This window comes from Meles meles, chromosome 16 (assembly GCF_922984935.1).
Source record: "Meles meles chromosome 16, mMelMel3.1 paternal haplotype, whole genome shotgun sequence".
Taxonomy (NCBI): domain Eukaryota; kingdom Metazoa; phylum Chordata; class Mammalia; order Carnivora; family Mustelidae; genus Meles; species Meles meles.
In genome coordinates this window covers 45767443-45777582 of record NC_060081.1, presented here as the reverse complement: position 1 = coordinate 45777582, position 10140 = coordinate 45767443, and the positions used below count along the sequence as shown (strand labels likewise).

The 10140-nt window shown below is 44.2% G+C and overlaps 1 non-coding gene across 1 annotated transcript; it reads left to right on the top strand.

Moving 5' to 3' along the window:
* The first annotated feature begins 4473 nt into the window (after positions 1-4473).
* On the top strand, positions 4474-4580 carry LOC123927319. The gene has a single exon (XR_006815405.1). It is a non-coding gene; the product is annotated as a U6 spliceosomal RNA (small nuclear RNA).
* The last annotated feature ends 5560 nt before the right edge of the window (positions 4581-10140 follow it).

Sequence of the window (10140 nt, the reverse complement as noted above, 5' to 3'; positions counted from 1 at the left end):
CAGTCTTTACCGTAGCTGTGCAATTTGCATTTTTCTTCCTAAACTACTATATTCAAAAAATAGTCAAAGAGGACAATTTAAGGAAAGCTACAAATAATCTTTCAGAGCTTGAAGCAGAGGGTACCACCTTCTGCTGTACAGTAGAATACGTAAAAATGTACTTTTGAGAGATACTCTTCATTTTTGTGCTTCTCTTGATCAGCCCTAAACTTCAAATTTTTTTTTTTTTTTTTTTTTTTTTTTTTTTTTAAAGATTTTATTTATTTATTTGACAGAGAGAGAGAGATCACAAGTAGGCAGAGAGGCAGGCAGAGAGAGAGGAGGAAGCAGGCTCCCTGCAGAGCAGAGAGCCCGACGCGGGGCTCGATCCCAGGACCCTGAGATCATGACCTGAGCCGAAGGCAGCGGCTTAATCCACTGAGCCACCCAGGCGCCCCTCAAATTTTAAACTTTAAATATTTCAGTGCCCCTTAGAATAGTGCCAAAACAAACTGTACACCTGAGCCCTAGCCAATTCAAAATTAAAGTCAAATTCCAAGAATACTTGGAGACATTGGTGGACTCACTGTTTATTAGATGAAAGACCTAAGGTTTAATGAATCAATGGATTAACCCAATGTTTATTCACCCATTGATCATTTACTGATCCTTTGCTTTATCCCAGTCAGTAAGAGAGATCCTGGAGAGTCAGAGACCCAGTAACGTGGTATGTGCTCTCAAAAGATCCAGGGCAGTGCTGTTCTGCCCTTAGCATGCAGAAGAGTCATGATAGGCCAAGCTCTATCTCCAGAAATTCTGATTGGGTGGGTCTGAGGTGGAGCCTGAGAAACTGCACATCAACAGTCTTCCATAGGCTGCTGCCGCCATCTGTCCTTCCCATTTTGAGGGGCCCATACAGGGTAGGAGAGGAATACCTTGGCTCCTCCTAGTGCAAGCATGGCAGAGGGCATCCAGATCAGGGAAGAAGAAGTAATGTTGAGATGGGTTTTGAAGGATGCATTAGAATTATCTAGTGAAGAGGTTGGTGATGCCAATTGAGGGAGCAGGGAGGAGTGAAGGGAATTCCAGAAGAGAAACAGCAGAGCAAAAAACAGCTCAATGTGGCTTAAGCAAAGGGGCATGTGGAGGAACGAGGACACCTACTCTGCGCTAACTATGGAGCCAGCTAACAAGCTGGATCACCGGTACACAAAGCACATCATCTGCTAGGCTAAATTATCTGCCTTTTATCACAGAATGAGCCAGTGACATTAAAGAGATTTGAGATAGACCAGGAAACAGCTTTGCCTTACAGGAACATCTTTCTGAACTCTGGGAAGTATAAACTGGGTCAGAAGTAATTAGGGCTGGGCTGTGAGTAATGCAAATGAAGACCAAAGGGGGCCACGGAATGTTTTCTTTGTTTTTGTTTTTAGTATGTTATGTTAGTTACCACACAGTACATCATTAGTTTTTGATGTGTTTCGTGATTTTATTGTTTGCGTATAACACCCAGTGCTCCGTGCAATCCGTACCCTCCTTAATTCCCATCACTAGGCTCATCCATCCCCCCACCCCCCTCCCCTTGAAACCCTCAGTTTGTTTCTTGGAGTCCACAGTCTCTCATGGTTCATCTTCCCCTCCAATTTCTCCCCCTTTATTCCCTTCCTTCTCCTAATGTCCTCCATGCTATTCCTTATGTTCCACAAATAAGTGAAACTGTATGATAATTGACTTTCTCTGCTTGACTTATTTCACTTAGCATAATCTTCAGTTCTGTCCATGTTGATACAAAAGTTGGGTATTCATCCTTTCTGAAGGCTGAGTAATACTCCATTGTGTATATGGACCATATCTTCTTTATCCATTCTTCTGTTGAAGGGCATCTTGGTTCTTTCCGTAGTTTGGCAACTGTGGTCATTGCTGCTATGAACATGGGGGTACAGATGGCCTTTCTTTTCACTACATCTGTATCTTTGGGGTAAATAACCAGTAGTGCAATTGCCAGGTCATAGGGTAGCTCTATTCTTAATTTTTTGAGGAACCTCCCCATTGTTTTCCAAAGTGGCTGCACCAACTTGCATTCCCACCAACAGTGGGGAATGGCGAAGATTCTAGAAATGTGGAAGGGTGGTCCCCAGTGTGCATTGGTTGTAGCATTCAGTTAAGAGGGCTTGGTGAAGAAGAAATGCCTTGCCTTGCATTTATCCTAAAGGAGAGCAAAAGTTTGCTTTGTTTTGTTTTGCTCTACCTTCCTCTGTAGAGAATTGGTCTATAGATGATTCTAAGATTATTTTAGGAAGAAGGGGAAAACAGCAAACATCATATACTGGTTAAGAATACCGCTGAGCAAGGCTACAGGGCTCTGGCTGTGTGTGACTCCAGGCGAGTCACTTAACCTCTTTGAACCTCAGTTTGCTCAAGAAAGAGGGCAGTAATAATAGAGCCTTCCTCAGACGGTTATTATGATGATGAAAGAAATTAAAATTTCGAAGGCACTTAAAACAGCACCTGGCAAACAGGAAGTGCCATGTAAGTGTTAAGTAAAACCAAATGCAAAAGGCCACAAATTAAGTTTATGTCATCTTCCTCATCTATGCCCTTATGAGAACAAGCTTACTTGCAGTTGACACAGACTTAACAAGTCGCCAGTGCAGACAATTCAAAAGCATCACATTGTCACTGCTCTTTTAAGTCACTAGTCAAGACCTAAGGAACATATAGAGTTTACAAGGAGTTGTATTATTGAGGAATTCTCTCTTAGTTTAACCAGATTTCTTGTAAGTATTTCTGTTTGGTCATGAAAATGAAAGATAAATAATGTGGTGGATTCTAGCCCCTTGGATAGGAGTCCTCAGAAAACTCGTCTGTAAAAGCTGACTGTGAGTACATTACACATGTGTTTGACACCCTTTGAAGACATTTTCCAATAGGAGTCTAGCTGCAGGTAAAAGAAAAAATACCCCTGTACGGGTTCTGCTAGAGTCAAAAATAAGCTCTTTATTCTCGGCTGACAGTCTTAGACAATTTTGGGTATCACCGCTTTTCCAGATGTTTGGGAATTGAAATCAGTTTAAGTATTGACATTATTTGTTGTATGTTGAAAGGAGGTTTGACCTTGTTTTGAGGGATGTGAACATCCCAGGGGGCAATTGAAGGGCTAATTGTCTTTATTGAAGTAAGCACAGGTGTCCCCCAAGCCCTGGCAGCTCTGAGTTTACTTGTTCTTGCTGGCTCTTCGGCTCCCTTCCACTGCCTTCCCCTCTGCAGACTCACCTCCTGAGCCAAAGCTACAGCCTCCATGGACAAGGGCCTTGACATCATCTAATTTCACATCCCTTGTTCAAGGCTGGATTCTCTGTTTTGCAAAATAAGCCATTAGGATCCTCACACCCGAGATTCTCATTCTGGGGCCACTTCTATCTGAAGCTCAAGGCAGGTGTGTGGAGACCCTGATTCACATGATAGGTTGGGAATCCCTGGTATAGACACGCCTCCTGGAACCTTTCCTCACACCCTCGTGGATACCTAGCTTCAGCACCTTGGTCCTTGCTGGCGATCCTGGCAACTTGCATTCTCGGAAATCGGTCTCATGCTTATGCCTGAACCCATGAAGCTTGGAACTGGCCCCAAGCAAAACCAGGGTCAGAATTAGTGGATGAGTTAAACCAAGGATTCTGATTCTCTGACTTCTTGACCCTGACCTCTGTTTGTTATTCTTGTTCTCATCAGCCTCCCTGTGTCCCCCCAGCCCTCTGTCTGCACCTGGAAAGCCCAGAGATCCATTTTGTTCAGTGGTGTTCTGGTCCCAACTCCGATCCAGTTGACCATGTCACCTGCCAGTGTTCTGATCACCTTTATTAACCGGTCTTGGTGCCTGGATGTGTTTGGGATCCCAGTTCTGAGTCCCATCTCTGTAACCATTTCACTTCCTTCAGACATGTGCTGGCCTATGCATTCAACCTGCAGGGTCTCCTCTCCCAGGTGGACACTCCTAGCCAGGCTCTTTGATTGCCCCCAATCTCAGTTCTTTTCTGACCTTTGTGGCAGGTTCCCATTGTTCCGGTAATGCTTAACAAATACAAAAACTCAGGAGCACACATCAATACATTTAGGCAGTGGTGCCTAAGAACAGCTGTGGGTTGTCTTGGCAGCTCTGCATACTGGATTGGGCTCACTCACTTGTGGCTATTGGCTGCCTTTCACTGTGGCAATGTTGATCTGATGGTCTTTCATCCTCTAGCAAGCTAGTCTGGGTGTAGTTTCATGGCAGTGTCCAGGGCACAAGAAAATCACCTGCAACGGGAAGAACCATGCCTGGCCTCTTGAGGTTTGGGCTCAGAACTTGTGCCCCATCACTTCTGCATTCTGTTGGCCAGAAGCGGTCCCAAGACCACCCAGAAGCAAGTGGTGGTCAATTAGATTCTACCTCTTTACTGAGAAGAGCTTCAAAGTCACATAGGAAGGGACGTGGATAAAAAAGAAGAGTATTGTGTGCTCGCTTCGGCAGCACATATACTAAAATTGGAACGATACAGAGAAGATTAGCATGGCCCCTGCGCAAGGATGACACGCAAATTCGTGAAGCGTTCCATATTTTTGTTCCTGGGGGGAGGTGGGATTGGGAGAGGGGGAGCGGGCTATGGACATTGGGGAGGGGAGGCGAACCATAAGAGACTATGGACTCTGAAAAACAACCTGAGGGTTTTGAAGGGTCAGGGGTGGGAGGTTGGGGCAACCTGAGGGTTTTGAAGGGTCAAGGGTGGGAGGTTGGGGGAACAGGTGGTGGGTAATGGGGAGGGCACGTTTTGCATGGAGCACTGGGTGTTGTGCAAAAAGAATGAATACTGTTACGCTGAAAAAATAAATAAAATGGAAAAAAAAAAAAAAAAAAGAAGAGTATTGTATTGGGCCAGTCATGTCATCAGTGTTGGAGGTGCCCATGTGTAGTGTAGACACTGTTGCTCCTTTGTAACCTGGACCCCAGAGTCAGTGCCCCTCGAAGTTACCCACAAAGAATCTGCAAGCCCCCAAAGCATTAATTAACACGAAGATTTTATAGGGGAGAGGAGGAGGAATCTTTCTCATACTCATAGCATAAAATTCCCAATATCCATTTGGCAAATGTCCTTACTACATAGTTGGTTGGTTCTGATAACAAGTTGCTTCTTGGTCCCAATCCTCCAGGCACAACAATATCTTCTCACCCCCTAGATTTAGCTCCTCAAACCTGAGCCTTCACTTGGAGTACTGGACAACTCGTTAGATGTGATATTGTCTCCTAAGTCACTTCTACTCTCATATACCTCCCCATTAGCATTGCTGTACAATTTAACTCAGAACACCAGGCCCTAGTAAAGCAGGAGTAGACAGTGGAGATGGATAGGAAGGAGCATTTCCCTTGTGTGTTTCTTCATTATCATTAACTGCAGCACTCTTAGGAAATTTCACATGGTCCATGGGCTTCTTCGAGGTACAGGAAGATGGGGAGAGACTGTGTCGGCCGTCAGAGGGTCAGGAAGGAAAGTGAAGTTGTAGGTTGATACAACAGTTTAGCCATCCCTTGGGGCCAGGAGGGACGAGAAAGAGGTTCAGATGGAACACGAAGAAAAGATGAGGTCTCAGGTAAGCAGGAAGTCTACCCCGCTTTTCTACCTGGAGCCCCTCTCCCCATTTCTCATCTCTTTGGGAATTCCGGACCTGGGACCTACCCGCAGTGTTTGATCTGGGAACGTTCAGCAGGTAGGACAGTTGAGGGCGAGTCCACCAGCCAGAAGGTTGGGCATATCATTTATACTCCTCTAATATCTGTTTGCCAAGGGCTTGCTTAATCTCTCTGTACATTGTGACCATATCGCCAAGGCCTCATCAATGGAACAAGTTGCTTACGTGACCTTCCCAGCACTGCCCTGTCACCTCACGTGCACATTTGTAAGTCAGCTGTTTGCTGCCACTGGTCTTCGGGGGAATATGACCAATGCCCCGATGCCACTTCCATTCCTTTCTTCTCTGAAGAATGTCTTCCTCACTAGTGCTCCTGGAGGAAAGCCCTGGCCACTTTGTCTCTGTGTCTGTTCCACAGTACAGAAAGTTTTAACTACCGGAGTGTCCCAGATCCTTCCATACTGAGGCGGCATGCTTGGTTACCACTAGTGACCACTCAGAATCTTGACTGCTGAAAGATTTGCTGAATCCGTCCACTCCCTCCCCAGATTTCAGACTTACTTGCCAAATAGGTTTATCAGAAAGCAGGAGAGAAGCAGCTCATGCCATTCCATTTGTTCAGGCTTCCAGCATTTACTTACCTTCTATAAAGAATTGCTGAAATAGGACAATTGTGATAAGCTTTAAATATTTTCATATCCACCCATAAAGGGTATTGTTACCCCTTATAAAAATTCCATGACCGTAGGCATAATTTGGGCAAGAGGTAACATTCAGTGTGAATGGGAGTCCTGTCACATGGTGGCATGCTATGCCCCCTGCCTGCACACACAGGCTGGGTGAAGTCTGCCCCATGTGGGTAGGTGCTCTAGGCTTGCATGCATTCCTCCTTCCTTTCCTACCCTTCTTGTCTCACTGGCCTCATTCCTTGCTGCTCCCTGGATTCTAGCTATAGCTTTTGAATGTGAACAATCCATCCCGTTTCCTGCCCACCATCACCACATTCATTGCTGAAGATGTTAAAAGGCAAGGGAATGTTCTCTTCCAGAACTGCCTTCACCTCTCCCAGCTAAAAGACCACTTCACAAGAGGTGGGAGAGTAGGTAGGGACGAGGCTGGTGGAAGAGCCCCGAGGTGCCATGTTGTCACAGTAATGAAAATGGGTGGGAACAAAGAGGTGAACCACACCAGACACCTGATCCCTGACCCATGGACAAGAAAAGACAAGTGGCTCCTTACCTCCTAAATAAAATGTGCCAGTGGTCAGGTTTTGCATTTTGTCTGCCATTTACACACGGGTTGTGCAGTCTTCCCAAACTCCCCCTAAGATGTCCTGGTTGGAAAAACAAATTGCTGCATGCGTCCAGAATGCAGTCATTCATAGGTCATTATCAGAGTGCGTCTCCTGTCAATACCATGCCTGATTGGGAGCAGCTCTCAGAATCATTTAGTTTCTCTTGTCAAGGGAAGCTTTTTAACTGCTTCCTGCTGTCCTGTCGTTTTGTGCTAACCCCAAAAGGCAGTGTTAAATTGATGTCATCTTTCCAATTTCTTCCAAGAAGCATTTTCCTTTCTGGTTAACAATGGAAACAGTTGTGCAATAATCAAGGGAGAAAAGTGGCCAAACATGAATGCTGCGAAAACCCCTATATGGGTTGAATGCATTTATTTATCTGTGCATCCCATCATTTGGGATGACACAAAGAAGGATGAATCTCATTCAGGTAGTAAGATAAGTAAAGAAAAATAAAGTAAAATAAAAGCAAGTTCAAACTAAGAAGAAACCCATTGCCATCAGTCAAGAGAAGCATTCGATTTGAGGCTATTGTAGAATTACCACCAAACTGAAAATTGAGGGGAATGGTGATAATCATTGACCTGACTGAGGCATACGTGGGTTTCACTGTACAATCTATATTTGCGTAGGTTTAAAAATTCCCACAATAAAAAATTATTTTAATTGTGATAGGAATTGGATCAGTGAGCTCATGCATGTCAGGTAGGTCCTGGACAGAGGCCATTTCCTCCTATATTTTTATATTTGCAGCGCTAGTGGGGCCCATTCCCATACCTTATAGTGGAAAGCATGTTTGAAAGTAAACTTTGTTTGAGACATACATGTGGACAAAGGGTTCTCTGTGATCGACCAACCTCTGGATTTGTATAAACATAGTCTAAGGTTTTCACAAATGCTGGACGTCTGAATTTTAGAATTTAAATTATGCATCTGCTTAAATGCAGGGATTGACAGGTATGCTTAGTTGCTTAAATCAAGACTCCTACTTCGTAAGATTCCTAATTAAATGGGAAAGGCATTCTAAATTTTTGATCTTTGTTAATCATATCTGGGAGAAGCCTGGAAGTTTAGGTCATGAATTAATTAGGGCATTCTTACAGTTCCCCTGGTGGCAACATAATCTAATTTTAGCAAATTTTAATTGCAAGTGCAGAAAGGGTTTATGTGGATTGGAGTGGAGTCTGAGATATTCTAGCTTCTGGAAGTAACACCACCATCCCCTCTATCTCAGACCCTCTAATTTAGCCATGCCTGACCCTAACAGTTACAGGGCCCAGGGCAATGGTACAAATGGTGACCTATGTATTACGTGTCTAAATTTTTAAAGTTATGTATCAAGCTAACAAATGCTAAATAAGATGTGTTATAGCATTCTTTTTTTTTTTTTTAAAGAGAGAGCAAGGTGGGTGGGACAGAGGGAAAAGGAGAGAGAGAATCTTAAGTAGGTTCAGGGCCCAGCATGAAGCCTAACATGGGGTCAATCTCACAACCCTAAGATTATGACCTGAGCTGAAATCAAGAGTCCGACACTTAAACAAATGAGCCACCCAGGCACCCCTCTAGCATTGTATCTTGACAAATATGACTCCAAAGGAACGTGGAAGGCCAGGTTCAGATTTCAAACTCTTGGCTTCTTAGAGTTTTCTACTGGGGAATGTTGGTGATTGAGAGGACTCTGACTTGTGGGTCCCTATCTGTAGTTCATATCCTTTCCTTGATTTTATGTCTCCTTAGCCCATACATTCAACTTTCTTCATCCCAATCCAGCAGCAAAGAGCTATGCCTTGGCCACACTTGGAGCCTACCACACACTGGTGGTATATCTGTCCTCATGAGGAAATATCCATGAAGGTCATGAGGACAGAGAATTCCAGGATCCCAGATACTGCATGATGCAGAGATTGAGGCATTGGCTCTAGATAACCATGTCCCTTTGACTAATTTGCAAGTGTTAATGAAATCTATGGGAAAGAACTTTGTCTACTTCTCCTCCATCAGGCCCTAAATGTTGGCTCGGTAATCTTTCCTCTCACACCCAGGGCTCAGTAATCTTTCCTTTCATACTTTCTTCCTGAGTGATCTCATTGGTTCCATGACTTTATATCCTTCATTCATTCATCCAACAAACATCATATTTCTAGGTACTAGGGATAGGGTAGTATATAAAACAGAAGACAAAAATCTGTGTCACAGAGCCCACTTTCTAATGAGTGATGATAAGGAAGATGTAGCAGTTTTAATCATGATCCTAAATTCTTTGGTATTCCATCTAACGCAAAGTGGAGTCAAAGTCTACTATTTTGAACTTGGGTGGGCCATAGAGCCTAGTAAAATGATGCTGTGTGACTTCCAAGGCTAGGTCATCAAAGCCCTGCCACTGGTCACTGGAAATGCTCACCCCTGGAGCTCTGCACGGTCACATAGGGATTAGACTACCCTGAGACTACCATGCTGGAGAGGTCACATGTTGGTATTCTGGTCGACATTCCCAGCTGAGTCAGTCCTTCAGCCCAGGCATGAGACGGGAGAGGGAAGCTACCTTGGAAGTAGATCCTCCCAGCCCAGCTGTTTCTGTCTCAGCCATTTACATCACTCCCAACTGAGACCCTGTTCGAGAACAAGGAGGTTCTGTCCTCACTGTGCATTTTCCAAAACTCATCCATGGTATCTGTGAACAGAATAAAGTGGTTATTGTTCACTCCACTAAGATTTGGGTCAAGATGTACAGTGACTTCTGAATGTATGTCTCCAGCCCAGACCTGAGTTTCAGGTTTGCATGTTCAGCTGCCTTCTCACAACTCCACTTGGGTTTCTAAGTGGGCTTCTGAAAATGTCCACTTCCAAAATGAAAGTCTTCATTGCTGACTCTCTCTCAACAACAAACAAACAAAAACAACTCATTCATCTTCCTAATCAGTAAAAGTCATGACCTCCAATCCGAATGCTTAAGACATGGTCATCCTGGATTCTTTTTCCATCATTTCCCACATCTAATCCGTTAGCAAATCCTGCTGCTTCGATGTTGAAAATAGATCTCTCATCTCTCTATTTCCCCTCAACTCCGCTGCTGTACACCAGCGCTGATCACCATTTTCTCTCACCTGAAACAGCCTTCTACCACATTCCCAGCATCCAAACCTAGCCGTTCCAGTCTGTTTTCCAAACAGCAGCTGAGGAGATCTTCAAAAACATAAATTATG